This window comes from Tiliqua scincoides, chromosome 2 (assembly GCF_035046505.1).
Source record: "Tiliqua scincoides isolate rTilSci1 chromosome 2, rTilSci1.hap2, whole genome shotgun sequence".
Lineage (NCBI taxonomy): Eukaryota > Metazoa > Chordata > Lepidosauria > Squamata > Scincidae > Tiliqua > Tiliqua scincoides.
The window spans coordinates 184,718,999-184,734,077 of record NC_089822.1 but is presented as its reverse complement, the minus strand read 5'-3'; the positions used below and the strand labels follow the sequence as shown (position 1 = coordinate 184,734,077).

At 44.9% G+C, this 15,079-nt stretch overlaps 1 non-coding gene across 1 annotated transcript; it reads right to left on the bottom strand.

Annotated features, from left to right (window-relative positions):
- Window positions 1-656: 656 nt before the first annotated feature.
- LOC136643385 (U2 spliceosomal RNA) lies at window positions 657-850 on the bottom strand. Its single transcript, XR_010793993.1, has one exon. It is a non-coding gene; the product is annotated as a U2 spliceosomal RNA (small nuclear RNA).
- Window positions 851-15,079: the final 14,229 nt, after the last annotated feature.

Here is a 15,079-nt window from a genome sequence, read left to right as displayed (position 1 = left end):
ATCACACTGCTGACTTATTTTCATCTTGTGATCTACTGTGACTTAAAGATTCATCTCGCATATTGTGTTGCCAAGCCAGGTATCTCCCATTTTATACCTGCATCTTTGGTTATTTTTGCCTAAGTGCAGAACCTTGCATTTGTCCCTGTCAAACTTCATCTTATTCATTTCAGTCCAGTAGTCCATTCTGCCAAGGTCTTTCTGAATCATTCTTCTGTCTTCTGTTGTGTTTGCTACTCCTCCCAGTTTGGTGTCATCTGCAAATTTGATGAGACCTCCTTGTATCTCTTCATCCAAATCATTAATGAAGATGTTAAAGAGAACCAGGCCCAAGACAAAGCCCTGGGGCACCCCACTTCAACCATTCCCCTTCCCACTACTGTTTGCCACAGGAGGAAAAGGGCCATTAGCATCACAGAAGTGAGATAACAGTTTTTAGAAATGCAAAACGACAAAGCCTAGAAACAGAGCAGGATCAGGTTCAGCCACACAGACCCCTCCAGGGCAGCAAGAGAGAGAAAGACCCAAAGAAAGAGGCTCCTCTAGTGCCCAGACCTGGAGAAGAAACAAGAGCCCTAGAGAGAAAAATAAGAGATCTCAGTTAAAAGAGAAGATCTACATCAATCTGTCTTTACACCAGTTATATTCTCCCCAAAAGGAGGTGCACCATTCCAGGAGATACTGCAATACCAGGTTGATGCATAGAGTGCATGGAGCAAGCCCCTATTCCAACTCCCAGCCCCAAACATCCATTTAATATATAGCTCTCAAATAGAGAACATATCAGATTAATTTTTTATTAGAAAATGTGTCAGTTTCATGAACAGAAAAACAATTGAATAGCAAATATAAGATCCCAGGACACAGCTACATACAGTGAGAGAGCATTCAAGTCTGGTATGTAGGTCTATTCCAGGGGGTTACATGGGGTGAGTTGGAAGTCCGTAAGTCACTATACATGATCTTAGCCAAAAGGCCAAAAAGCAATGATCATGCTTGGCAAGAAACCCACAGCACTAGATGGTGGCTCCTCTTCCAGCTGCCTAAGAGCAGCACTTCGTCCTCCAGGGCCCACTGGCACAGCCAGTATGGCCTGATTCATCACCATGCAGAATCCACTCTACAAACTCACCTCTCCACATTGTGGGAAGCAAACTCCCTCCTTTGGGGCAATGTTGTGCCCGCTCTCTGGGATTCTTGTCAATTTCAGAGCTTTCAATCTCAAACTCCACTCACCACTGGCATGCGATCTGCATAACTCTGCCCCCTTTCCAATCATGCTCTGATAACCCTTTGATGGTGAGCTGCAAGCACTGGTCTTTTCCTTCCACCAGGAGGCAGTGTTGCCATACTAGTTCACAAGTGTGGCTGCTGGTCGCCCAGGTGGTGGAGAGTGCAGAATTCTGGTTGTTGGGGTTCAGCACCAGTCCCAGAGACCCCCAGTGTCTGAAACAAGGTGCAATGCTCCTCCTCCAGCTCATCATTTTCTTGCTCTCTTTGGAATTGCTTAGATCAGTGGTTCTCAAACTTTGTAGCACCAGGACCCACTATTTAGAATAAAAATCTGTCAGAAACCACCAGAAGTGATGTCATTAACGTGGAAGTGATGTCATGACTGGAAGTGACCTAATCAATTTAGGCTTCAAACCTAAACCATGATTAGCCAAAGGTCCCATGACACAACACACTTCTTCTTCTTCTTCTTCTTTTTTAGCGTTTGTCCTGTGTGGTGGTGGGGTCCACTATTTTGGATCAGAGTCACCATTTCTCTCAGTCGCGGGCTTGGTCTGGGCGTAGGCAGGTGATTTTTGTGTTACCATGCAGCGTGTCATGGCAGTGCTGTTTTGGTTGGCCCTTCAGTTGTTTGCCTTTGACCTCCAACTGAAGGCCCTTCTGTGCCAGTGTATCGCCATCGGCATGCAGAACATGACTGTACCATTGAAGCTGGGCTTGTCTCAACTTGTCTGCGATTGGAGTGACACCGTACCGCTGCCTGACGTCATTGTTGCGGATGAGGTCAAAACGAGTGATATCACCGATCCAACGCAGCATCTTTGTCTCATGATGCCTAGGCAACATTTGGTTTCTCTTGTCGCCGGCCAGCATTCAGTTCCGTAGAGAGCAACCAGCCTGATGAACGTCTGGTAGATCTTTAACTTGAGATGTTCACTGATCTTCTTGTTGCAAAGGACACTGATCATCCACTTTGTCCAGGCTGCATTTCTTGGAATACAAACACTCCAACTTGGAAGTCAAAGCAGAAGGCTGGGGCATTCCCATGACGGAATCTTCCCAGTGGTGACACCTAAGCTCTAGAACCGGTGTCTTTGGGAGGTGTGGCTGGCCCCCTCTCTTTTTTACAGACAGTTGGTTAAGATTAAGGGCAGGAGGTCTGGTCTAGAGGGTAGAGCCTCCATTTGCCTGAAGATTAACATCCACAAGGTCGCCAGTTCGAGGCCACCGGCACCGTGCGACCTTGAAGCAGCTGACAAGCTGCAGCTGAGCTGTTCCATCTGCTCGGAGCGTGGGAGGATGGAGGTCAGAATGTCAAACCAGATCGGAGTGTAACACCTTGAATGTAGTGGTTCTTGAAAGAAAGAACCTTCTTTCAATTTGTAAAAATCCCTGCGTATATTTAATAAGCCTGCCTATGTAAACTGCCTTGAATAAAGTCTTGAATAAAGACCAAGAAAGGCGGTATATAAATACTGTATATTATTATATTATATTATTATTATTTTATTTACCAATGGTTAGATTTCTTACTGAATCTGTAGTTTTTTACTCTTGGTTTTAGTGCTGTTTTTTGACTGAGGACCCATTCCTATCCTATTTTCCAGTGCCAGTGCGGCTATGCCAATGGGGCATGCACTGCATCCTGTGGTGGGGAGGCAGTCATAGAGGCCTCCTCAAGATATGGGAACACTTGTTCCCTTATCTCAGGGCTGCGTTGTGGTTGCACTGGTGTTGGAAAGTTGGATTGGATTGGGCTCTGAATTATAATTTAGTTATGTGTATGTGTGTGATTTTTAATTTGATGAACACATTGATGATTCTCTGTCCAAAATTCAAAATAAAAAGATGTTAAATACACAAAACCAGTTGTGCCTGTAATTCTCAGTTCCTCCATCTCACGGTGTCAATTTTTCTGGAATATTCCATTTTGCTTCTTTTACTCTGCTCTAATACCGCATTCATTTTCTTAAAACCCATGAGACCTTGTTGTCTTTTTACTAAAAGGTCCATTAGCAAATATTTTGCATGTTCATAAAAATGTGGATTTCCTTATGTGGAAATAAGAAACAGAATTCCCTTTATCCAACAGAGTTTAGCATATGTCTCTTTATTACCTTGTTTCTATTTTTAAAAAGAACAAAGGAAGGTTTACATATCAAGTTTATGCTTCCCTTTAATACAGAAGGGAAATATTATAAGGCTTTATACAGATGACATCAAAACAGCAAACACCCACTAGCATCTTGATCCAAAATAATAAACTAAAGCACAGTTGCATAACAGGCTGGGGCCATGTAATGTGTTTACGGCCAGCATGTACATTTCTAGTGGTGAAAGACATATTTTCATCCTGATATTTTTTGTCAGTTAATTGTCTCTGAGTTTAGCTATATGAGCTACACTATTCTTTTAAAATTGCTAAAAATGTGTTGGCAACCTTCAGTCTCGAAAGACTATGGTATCGCGCTCTGAAAGGTGGTTCTGGAACAGCGTCTAGTGTGGCTGAAAAGGCCAATTCGGGAGTGACAATCCCTTCCACACTGGGAGCAAGTGCAGTCTGTCCCTGGTCTGTCTCCCTGGCTATGGGCCTTCCTTCTTTGCCTCTTTGCCTCAGACTGTTGGCCAAGTGTCTCTTCAAACTGGGAAAGGCCATGCTGCACAGCCTGCCTCCAAGCGGGCCGCTCAGAGGCCAGGGTTTCCCACTTGTTGAGGTCCACTCCTAAGCCTTCAGATCCCTCTTGCAGATGTCCTTGTAGCGCAGCTGTGGTCTACCTGTAGGGCGCTTTCCTTGCACGAGTTCTCCATAGAGGAGATCCTTTGGGATCCGGCCATCATCCATTCTCATGACATGACCGAGCCAACGCAGGCGTCTCTGTTTCAGCAGTGCATATATGCTAGGGATTCCAGCACGTTCCAGGACTGTGTTGCTAGCAGTTGGGATGAGGAAAATTGCTAGCAGTGTTGAAATCCAAGAACATGCCGTGGCAAACGTGGGCTTGTGTGCACATCCCTCCTTCGCAGACAAAGAAGGTAAATCTTCCAGTTACAGTTAACAAATGGCAACTTCCTGTTATATGTAAAATATAGGAATTATGGTTCATAGCTGGCTAACAAACCAACGTATCACAGCCCAAACCTATCCTCCACAGCCCAAACCCTGCGCATTGCAGCAGGGCCAGAATGACAGGGCAGGAGGTCTGGTCTAGAAGGTAGAGCCTCCGTCTGCCTGAAGATAACATCCACAAGGTCGCCAGTTCGAGGCCACCGGCACCGTGCGACCTTGAAGCAGCTGACAAGCTGAAGCCGAGCTATTCCATCTGCTCTGAGCGTGGGAGGATGGAGGCCAGAATGTGAAGCCAGATCAGAGTGAAACACCTGGACTGTTGTGGTTCTTGAAAGAGAGAACCTTCTTTCAATTGTAAAAATCCCTATGGGGATTTAATCAGCCTGCCTATGTAAACCACCTTGAATAAAGTCTTGAATAAAGACCAAGAAAGGCGGTATATAAATACCTGTATTATTATTGTTGCATCCTATGCAAGAATTTCAGCACTGGTGGTCTCCTTGGGATGAGGAAAATTTGTTCCCTTGCCCTAGGCAAACCTTAGCTGCCAAAATGGGGCAACTCATAACTGTGCCTGCTAAATTGCTAGCAGAAGTCCAAATTGTCTTGTGGCAGCAGATCAGGTCCAGGAAGGGAGATAGGGTATGGTGTGCATGGCTGCCGCCAATCCCTCCCCCCCCTGCCCCCGGGTCCAATCTGCCCAACCCCCAAATGCAATTCTTACCAATTTTCCCTTTGTCTTTGGTTACTTTATTCTTTCTCCCTTGTTCCTCATATGGAGAACAGAAATTCAGCACAGAAACACATCAGGAATGGACCAGAATTTGCATGCTGATGTTAAAAATAGATCCCCTATTAGAAATCTCTAGTCCAGTGATTTTCAAACTTTTAGCACTGGGACCCACTTTTTAGAATGTGAATCTGTCAGGACCCACCGGAAGAGATGTCATGACATGAAGTGGCATCATCAAGTAGGAACATTTTTAACAATCCTAGGCTGCAATTCTATCCACACTTACCCAGGAGTAAGTCCCATTTACTATCATTTTTAAAAGCATATATATATATAGTAGCCTGTTCAAAGTACAGATCTGTAACATTTCCCCAATCACATACCATGGGAGCATCAAGTGTAACATACTAAAAATAAAATATTGAAATGAATGGGGACCCACCTGAAATTGACTCGTGACCCACCTAGTGGGTCCCAACCCATAGTTTGAGAAACACTACTCTAGTCTTACCATTTGCTGAATAAAGATCGTCAGGGATGATGAAGGGAGAGGAAGCCAGTGGTAATTTACTAGGGGGTGATGGTCCAGAAGGGGTCTAGGCCCTGACCATGTTAAAGATGTTTTTGCATTTCTCAGTGATATCATTATTTGTTGATTGTTTTTCGCATCCATTGTAAAACATTTTTTCACCAGGGCCTGAACACGATCTCAGTGGCCCTGGGTATTGAAAGCTTAAGCACAGATTTTTCTTTCTTATCCAAACAACATTAACTAACATTTCTTATTATACAACCATTTTGAAGATACTGTTCCATGATAAAAAATATTTGTTACACCAAATATAACTACACCAAATATAACTGCAACTAGTGCAGAATGCGGCGGCCCGTGTGGTTACTGGAAGTAAGCGGTTCGACCCTGTCAGTCCGCTTCTCCAGCAGCTGCATTGGCTGCCCATTCGTTTCCAGGCCCAATTCAAGGTGCTAGTTTTGACCTTTAAAGCCCTAAACTGCTCTGGGCTAGGGTATCTTAGAGATCACCTACTCCCATACAATCCAGCTCATCCTCTTACTTAGGTCATCAGAGAAGGCCTTTTTACAAGTGCCGCCGCCTAGGGAGGTACGTGGGGCGGCTGCAAGAAATAGGGCCTTCTCAGTAGTGGCACCAACGCTATGGAACTCCCTTCCCCTTGACTTAAGAATGGCTCCCTCTCTTGAGACCTTTCAGCGAGGCCTGAAGACCCTTCTGTTTAAAGAAGCCTTCTGAGTTCTCGGCCTTTTTAACATCTTTTTAACATCTTTTAATATTTTTTTTACAGGCCTGATTCTTTTATGATTTGCTGCTCTATGCTCTTTTTACCTATTTTTTTATCTGACTTGACTGCTGTTTTTATGATATGTGTTAATATGTTTTTATTTGTTTTAAATTATGTTTTTTAATCTGTTGTAAGCCGCCTTGAGTCCCTTCGGGGAGAAAAGTGGGGTAAAAATAAAGTTGTTGTTACTATTATTATTATTATTATTATTATTATTATTATTATTATTATTATTATTATTATTATTACTACTAGCTCTGTGGCAAGTTCTTTGCCTCAAATCAAATCAAAAACCTTTATTGGCATAAACAATAAAACCCAGGTGTTAGAAAAATATCTGTGTACATTAGTTAGACTCAACTTCTTGAGATAATTCTCGCATAAATGCAGTAAAAGGTTCTTTACCTCCTGATGACTTAGCGGGTACATGTCAGGAGGAAGGGTGTGTCCATTCCCCCAAAATGCACCATCCAAGCTCTTTCTGTGCAAGACTGGAGTGCAGTTTTCATTTTGCTGTCTGTTTATACCATTGCTGAGCCCAGATCACCTGGAGTCAATTGTCACCATTTTAAAACACAACAAAATAGAAGGAATTTGTACTAACCACAAGGCCCCTGTAAAGGCAGTAACAGAGGTATGGAATGGCCCAAATCAAAACTCCAGCTGTGTAAACCGCTGGAGTTCTGGACAAAACATATAGTCATCAGGGCTGGAATCTAATCCCCTATCCTACTCCACATTTTCTGTGTTTGAAAAGTTTAGATTTTTCGATTCAGATTTCCAGAGCTGGTCAGATCTGCAATTTAAATGGATTAAAGGCTTTAGAGGGGAGGGGTGTGGGGTGCATTTTGCTCTCATGCATGCATGTGTATTCACAAAGTCACATGTAAGTTTTTTCTTCATTTTCACTAACCTCATGCTTTCCTCAGTCAATTCTGTAAGTTAGCAAATTACCTGTTCATGTGGTAGGCTCTCTCTCTCTCTCTCTCCCCCCCCCTCTCTCTCCAGGGCCCTCTTAATGCTGCGTCTGTAAACCCCAAACACCTCTTTCCAAATCCCCTTTCCCTGGAGCAAAAGTTTTTATTTGAGTCCAAGACCAGGATGACATAATGGGACTGGACATATTTCAAGGACTTCCACTGATCAATTACTGTATGAATCTGACTAAAATGTGAGCCTGGAGCAGAAATGTTAGTTACTATCCTTCCCTCCCCCCCCCCCAGGGCCCACACCACCTGCAATAGGAACAGGCCTTAATCATCGAAGCAAAAGAGCATATGCAGCATAATACTGGGAAATGACATCTTTCAAAATCATGGCTTGTCCTAATTAAGCTTTGGGGGGGGAGTCTTGGAGCCAAACTGATTGCATTTCTAATTGTTTACATTTTTCCATTAATCATTAACATTTCCTACATAACAAGGCTGGAGCTTGATTGTCATCTCTTTTCCTTCTCCCTGGCTCCTTTTGTTGAAAGTTTTGTTGTTTAACTTTTCTTCAGCTATTGGATGGCTGCCACAATAGGGCCCGAGAGAGATCCTGACTGTTTCATTCTTCTTAAAATAAACGACTGGTGCCATCCTGAGTCAACAGATAGTATAAAGGGAGTGGCTCCGCTCTAAATTAGCACCAAATGATCATTTTCCTTATTTCTTTGTTGATACTTTACTGAACAGAACAACCACTTGAATTAAAAACAAAAGCCAAAAGGGAGGAGCACAATCCTTGCTATACACACAGAGCCTTCCTGCAAGGTTATCTTCTCAGTAGATGACAAAGATCCTTCTTACTGATAACCATGTAGTGAAAAGCATAAACAAGAGTTTCACTCCATGCTAATGGTTCCCAACCAGTGGCCCATGGACCACAGGTGGTTAACAGGAGCCTAAGAAGAGGTCTGCAAGGTCCCAGGAAAAAATCATAGCCTTCTATCATTTCCAGCATCTTGCTGAGAGTGCTTCCCCACAGACCACAAGGGAGGGTGGAGAACGGACTGCCCACAGACGCGGCTAGTGTCAAGGGAAAGGCCATGGGCAGAGGAAGGGCACTGTGCCAAATGCCAGCTTTGGTCCTAAAATGTAGCAATTTCTGGCTACTCATACAAATGGCACAATCACACCATTCATTGTTTTGTTATCTCTGGCATGGAAAACAAGATGATTTATGGATATGGAGTGCAGCCAGATAAGACTTCTAGAATCAAAGTGTAATAACTTCTTGTGGCAGATCATTTTCCTAGTCCTGAGATGTAGGTGTTTCTGGCTACTCAGAAGTTTGCAAGGAGAAAACGATACAGTGTTGTGGTGGTGGAGGAGTGTATGCTGTTGATACATAGTACATTGTTGACCCCATTGTTGAGATGGGGAATTCTATGATGATACACAGTCAGGGGATTTCTGGAAGGCAAGGCTTCCAAGCATTATGAGATGGAAAAAATCCCTATTTGATTTCAGTTTCAGATGCTGGTTATGTAGTCATCAAATATTAAAAACTGGTACTGAGATGTCCACGAGAACAGGCACTAATGAGATCTTCTTCCACTCAGGAAGAAGGCACGCAGGAGCCTCAGACCTACACCTAAGACATGATCTCCTAAGTACTGTTTTCAAATGTGAGTCCTACTATGAAGGAGAAATTAGCTGCATAAATAGCACTAAATCCTGGAGGATGAAACTTGTTTGAACTCATAAGCTTGGGTCCACAGACATTAACTCGGTTTATTAGCCAGCCATCATCTGTGATTGCCTGGAGGCACTCACTACTGGTGGGCTGGCAAGTGGATCTGTGGATGTCGCTCATGAAGATCCTGAGAAAAAGAGAGTCATCCAAGATGAGCAGATTGATGAGACTAATCAGGTGTGGCCATGCAGGCATGAGATTCAGCTTTCAGCATATGTCAATTTCGGAGTACCTGTCAGAATTGCATAAGTACACGGTTCATTGTTTTCTTACCGCTAGATATAGAAAATGAGATTAAGTACAGGTGAGGATTGGCAGGCAGGAAGGCCTTTCAGAAACCCAGCAACCATATTTTGCTACACCAGTACTGGAAAGGCAGGTTGTGTTCTACAGAGAAGGTAGAGATGTAACCCATTCTTCCCACTTACGGGAGCATGATACACCATTTGGTTACTTATGAAGTTGAACCTCAGAGGCCTCAGATAGTTTATCCCCCAAAGTCAGCTTGCTGCAACTGCACTAAGGTTAGTATTAATGTGTCTAAATGGGTTCAAACCTCTCTGGGGCCTCATTTGTTTAGTCTGTAAAGCCCTAGAGCCTGTTCTAGTGCATGCACACGCACACACAAATGAGAGAGAGAGAGAGAGAGAGAGAGAGAGAGAGAGAGAGAGAGATTTCTGGACTATACTCTGCGGCAATATTTTGACTTGACTGGAGTTTACTTCTCTGTGAATATTTTTACTATATAAGGAAGAGTGAATGTCTTTGCTCTGCTTTACTGAACTCGCCACAATATGAGATTGGTAGCCTCTAATTTAGTGTGTAGTTTTACTAAAACCATTTCCACCATGACTGCTGTTTAGAGTTATGATGTCCTTGCTACTCATTGTAACACTTCCACACCAGAGTACATTAATCAAAGTAACATTCAAAGTATGGGCTAAAATATGTGGGGAGGTGAAGGCCCTTTGTAGCAGCCTTGCCAGCTGACAGAATCTGTGTGGAAAGGTAAACATGATAAAGCAGGAGCTAAGGTTGTGCCAGCTGTTTGCACCTGTTCCTTTCTTGACTCAAGTGTCTGCCTTTCAGATTCTTCACCTCCAGAAGGTTTAATGCTCGCTACTTCAGGTGGGAACGGGAGGGCAGCCAAATGGGCCACAGAAGGAATGTGTGTGAGGTGGGCAGCCACAACTCCTTTGTCTTCCACTTGGCCAGCCTAGTCAAATGAGGGTCACACTGAAACTTGGCAACTCTACTCTTCAGTGACCTGAGGTTGGAACGACATTAATTCCTACACATAGGAACTGTGATGCTTTTACAGACTGTTGCTTATTTTACAGAATGCATGGAGGATTCACTTTGAAGGGAGAGACCACTGTGGTGGGAGAGGGCTTCCAAACCCTTTTCTCTAAGGTCCTTCTCCCCTGCTGAAAATCTCTCTCTCTCTCTCTCTCTCTCTCTCTCTCTCTCTCTCTCTCTCTCTCTCACACACACACACACACACACACACACACACACACACAGGCAGCCCAATCCTAACCAGCACTGAAACTGGCAGGCCAGCTGGCCTGCCCTGTAACCAGCGTGGGGTTGGGGCTGTCTGTGGCTCAGCCTGGGGCAAGGGGGATTCATTCCCCTTACCCCAGGTAATGCAGCAGCAGTCCCAATGGGTCTACTTGGATCTGCAGCACCTAAAGAGATTGACCAGGAGTGGAGTTAGGATCCAGCCCAAGCACGGGATCCTGGCCCCAACTCCCACTTGGTTCCAGCCTGCTCATGGGTCTGCTTGACACTTACCCTCCCCCTGTCTCAGAACGTCCCTGTTCTGCCCTCCACTCACTACCCCCAAAGCCCCTGTGCCGGCCTGACTCGGCTGGTATGAATTTACTGGTGCGCCAGCTCTGTCGGGGCCTTGTTGGCCACCTCCTTCTCCTAGTGGTGCAAAAGTGCTTGATGGCACTTTCATAACACCTCCAGGTCAGTACAAGGGCATTTGTGGATTGCACCCCCCCCACACACACAGCTGCTACTGCTCTTACTCCAATGCAACAGATAGACGGAGAATGATCTATAAAAGGACTATTTTTAATTTTGTAGCAGAAGTTCAGAGACAAAATTTTGGATACAAAATAAACTGATAAGTAATCCAAGCATGCTTTCATAATCTCATGGCAGTCCTCCTTTGGTCTGATTAGCCTCCAAAGGCCAAAACTGAACCAAAACAATTTTTTTTTTTAATTATGGGGACTTCTCTTTTGGGTCATACAGCAAATCGGGGAACAAATTTTGATGGGAGGAAAAGTTAAAAAACCTTCCCTGCCCTCAGTCCCAGTCCTGTTCTCCTCCACAGCTGTTATTTAAGAAAAAAATACACAAGTGGAATAAACTACATCTTTACATAACATGTAGATTGAAACTACCAGCCTAATCCTATCCAACCTCCCCTACACTGATGCAGCAGTGCCACTATCCGGTGCTGCATCCTATGGGGAAGGCTGCAATGCTGGTGAGCTCCTTGAGTTAAGGGGACATTTGTTCCTTTGCCTCGGGGTAAGCCCCAGCTGCCGCAATGGGGCAACTCAGATCTGCGCCAGCCGGTGAAAGTCCACGTTGCCTTGTGCCAGCATATCTGGCCCAGGACTGCGGATAGGATATGGCGAGCATTGCTGCCACTGATCCTGCCCCCTCCTGGCCCCCCCTCCCTTCCCTTGCCCCTGCACTGCTTGGAGCAGCCTTTACCTGCTCCAGTATGCGCTCATCTGGATCTGGCACTGGCAGGAAAGTGCACCACTAACTTCTCTTCTGTGGCAACATGCTTTATGCTCCACTGGTGCAAAGGGGGGGTAGGATTGTGCTGTAAGTCTAGGTAGGTGGAGGAGACAGACATTGATCAGCTAAGATCTTTTCCTAGCATAGTGGGAAAAACCAGACTGGGGAGTAAGTCAGAAGTGCAGTGAAAGCCTACAGATGAAGGCTGTTGGTGAGGATCCTTCAAGATATAAGGGCAGACAAGAATGAGGCCGCCCTAAGACCTACTGAGAGTTTTGTTTTTGTTTGAACGTTTGTTGTTCATCTTTCAAAAAGCATGGAGCAGTGTGTGCATGGGTTAGATCAGGTGTGTCAAACATAAAGCTCAGGGGCCAGATGCGGCCCATGGAAGCTTTTTATCTTGCCCTCAGCTGCTGAGCAGTGCTGAGATGTTACTGCTGTAAGGGCAGTCCACATGAAAACTGGCTCTCCCATATCTTGAATAATGACATCACTTTCTGCCTAATGACATCACTTCCAGCCCTCAGCAGGCATCATGAATGCTTCTTCGGCCCTTGGTATGAAACAAGTTTGACACCCCTGGGTTAGACAGACAGACAGACAGACAGACAGACAGACATTCCCAGGTACTCTCCCATCCAAGCAGCTCCCAGGGTCAAATCAATTTAGTTGCACCTGTAGAACTCTTGTTCAGCACATCAGGACCATGCATTCAGAGAATTGTGTGATATCAGAGTCTGGATTCAAAAGGTGTTGAACAGAGGATCTGCCATGCTGGCCCCAGTTTTATAACCCCTAATAAGCTGCAAACTGGGCATGGTTCTCTTATTACAGGAACAAGATGAACTGCGGTTCTGTTGGCGTCGGGTGTGAGTTTTCTTGCTACTGCCACTGAGGCAGGATTCTGCTGAATTACTTAAGCGACAGTTATGAGTGTTCAACACCTCTGGATGTCAGCCCAGTCTGCTTTGTTATGTTTTTATAAGTGCCTAATGATTCAAACATCCCAAAGAGCTCAATGTCAACATACAAGATTAACAGGAATTAACCTCTTCTGAAAATTGAGCCCTCAGCTGCAACCCTGGAGGTCTTTGGAAAACAGTTGCAAGATCACTTGGGCTGACATCAGATCACACGCTGTCCCTTTATCCTGATAAGGATTCGGATGAAAGACCTTCAGATAAAGTTAGAATGAAACACTTAATTATCTTCATGATGTATTAAGTTGGACTGTTTCATTCCATTACAGTGATGTTACATCAGAACAATGGTCTGGTGTGGGCTGCACAGACATCCTGGTAGTATACCAAGCATTGGCTTTGATTTTTAATAACTGTTATCAGTGCTTTTTTGTGTAAAAAGAAAAAAAAAGGTGCAGGAATTCACAACTTGCTAATCTTTTATTTATTTATTTATTTTTAAACCATTTTTTATTGGAGAAATAAAATATTTTTATGTGCTTCCCCCCTACAGATGAACTTACTTCTGAGTAGACATGCATAGGATTGGGCTGTCAATCTCCACATCCCCTTGCCCCTAGCTACTTTTTCTACACATGGGGAAAAATACTGTACAGGTGCACTTGTAGTGTGTAGTATGTAGTGTAGCACTACTTCGAGGAGAGGAAGCACTGAATGGATTCTGGAAAATGGCTTACATGAGTTCCATGTAGTAAAATTACTCTAAGCAACTGTGGGAGTAAGAACAAAAAAGGAATTCTTACACGAGAGGTGCCCTTAGGTGCACATAGAAAAAGCTACGTTTGCAAACAAGTGATTAAATATGATTTAATTCAGGTATCAGAATACTCTGTGGATTTGGACAGGCGCTTGGCATGCAATTGTATGTTGCATACATACAGGAGCAAGCCCCATTGAGCACAATGAGACTTACTTCTAAGTAGACATGCCTAGGCTCCTGCTGCAGATTGGCATGGGGACTGCACCAGCCAGCTTCCTTCCCCTCCTCCTCTGCCAAGCCAGTACCTGGGCATTCCGTGGGTGCAGCAGCCCGTATCCCTGGCTGGCTGGATGTCCGTCCTCCTCCTCAGCATCGGCAGGTGTCCCCTGCGCCCTCCACAGGCTTGGAAGCTGTGCAGGGAGGCAGAGCACAGGGGGGGGAGAGGCGGGCTGGGCTCAGGCAAGAGCTTGGAGGTGGGGGCAGGAGGGGGTCGTTGTACAGTCAGGCAGGGGCCAGGCGCCCGCCCACCCTGCACCCCCCAGCAACCACCCAGCTAATGCCTCTGTTTTGCTCCCTCCCTCCTGGAATGCCTCCGAAGGGGAGGGGCCCCTGCAAAAAGGTGCCAGAACGCCATCCCCCCACATTCTATTAGGAAAAAAGGCCTGACTGTTATAATAAAAGAAAAATGAAATAATCCCAAGTTTACCTCTGATTCCTCCTCCTCCTCCTCCTCCTCCATGAAACGTGCCAACAAAGAGCTTCTGCCTGTAACTGCATTTCGTTGGACACATCATGGCAAATCCTACATATCTAATTTAATATTTATTTTGCAGTCAAGTACTGGATACCTAGTCTTTTCGGTTATTTGATTAGGCCCCAAAGCATAAATCACAACACTACAGGGTTTTGTGTTACGAACACTCATGGGGCAATTTTTCCATAAATGTAAGCAGCAATCATTTGCCTGTCAAGTCCTAGAAGCACCCACTCCTTTCCTCTCATGGCCAAACCAGACATTGCATAAAGGTGTGATGTTCCCCTTTAAAAAGAGCACAAAAGGCAACACCTGGAGGCTGTGATCTTAAGAAGGGACTGATGGGAGGAGGCACTTAAAATTGCCCCTAAGCTGCTTCTCCCTTCCCCAGGGAATGACAAAGCATCCCACTGCTCTGTTACCCCATCTCAAGACCATAGCCTTTCAATAAAGCTTTTCATTCATGCACACACACAATTACACATGTGTGCACTGATGGCATCAGCAGGTTGGCACCAGCTAAGGGCTCTCAGCCATCAGAGGCCCCAGTGGCCAGGTTGTTCCCTGGCAGCAGTGGTAATGACCAATGTACCATCAGGGAAGATGCAGGGGCACCACAGGAGGCCCAAAGCAGGGCTTTGCCCAGGGACCCCAAGTAGCCTGGCACCAGCACACATCTGATTTGTTCTTCAATTCCAGATGAAACACAAGAGGGCAGCACTACAGGACAAAAGACAAAAACAGAAAACACTCTGATGAGTTCAGGAGGCAATTTAATGAATGACCAAATGCAAACCAATTGCATTTCTAAACAACATCAGGGGATAAGAGAGTGTCATGTCATTCAA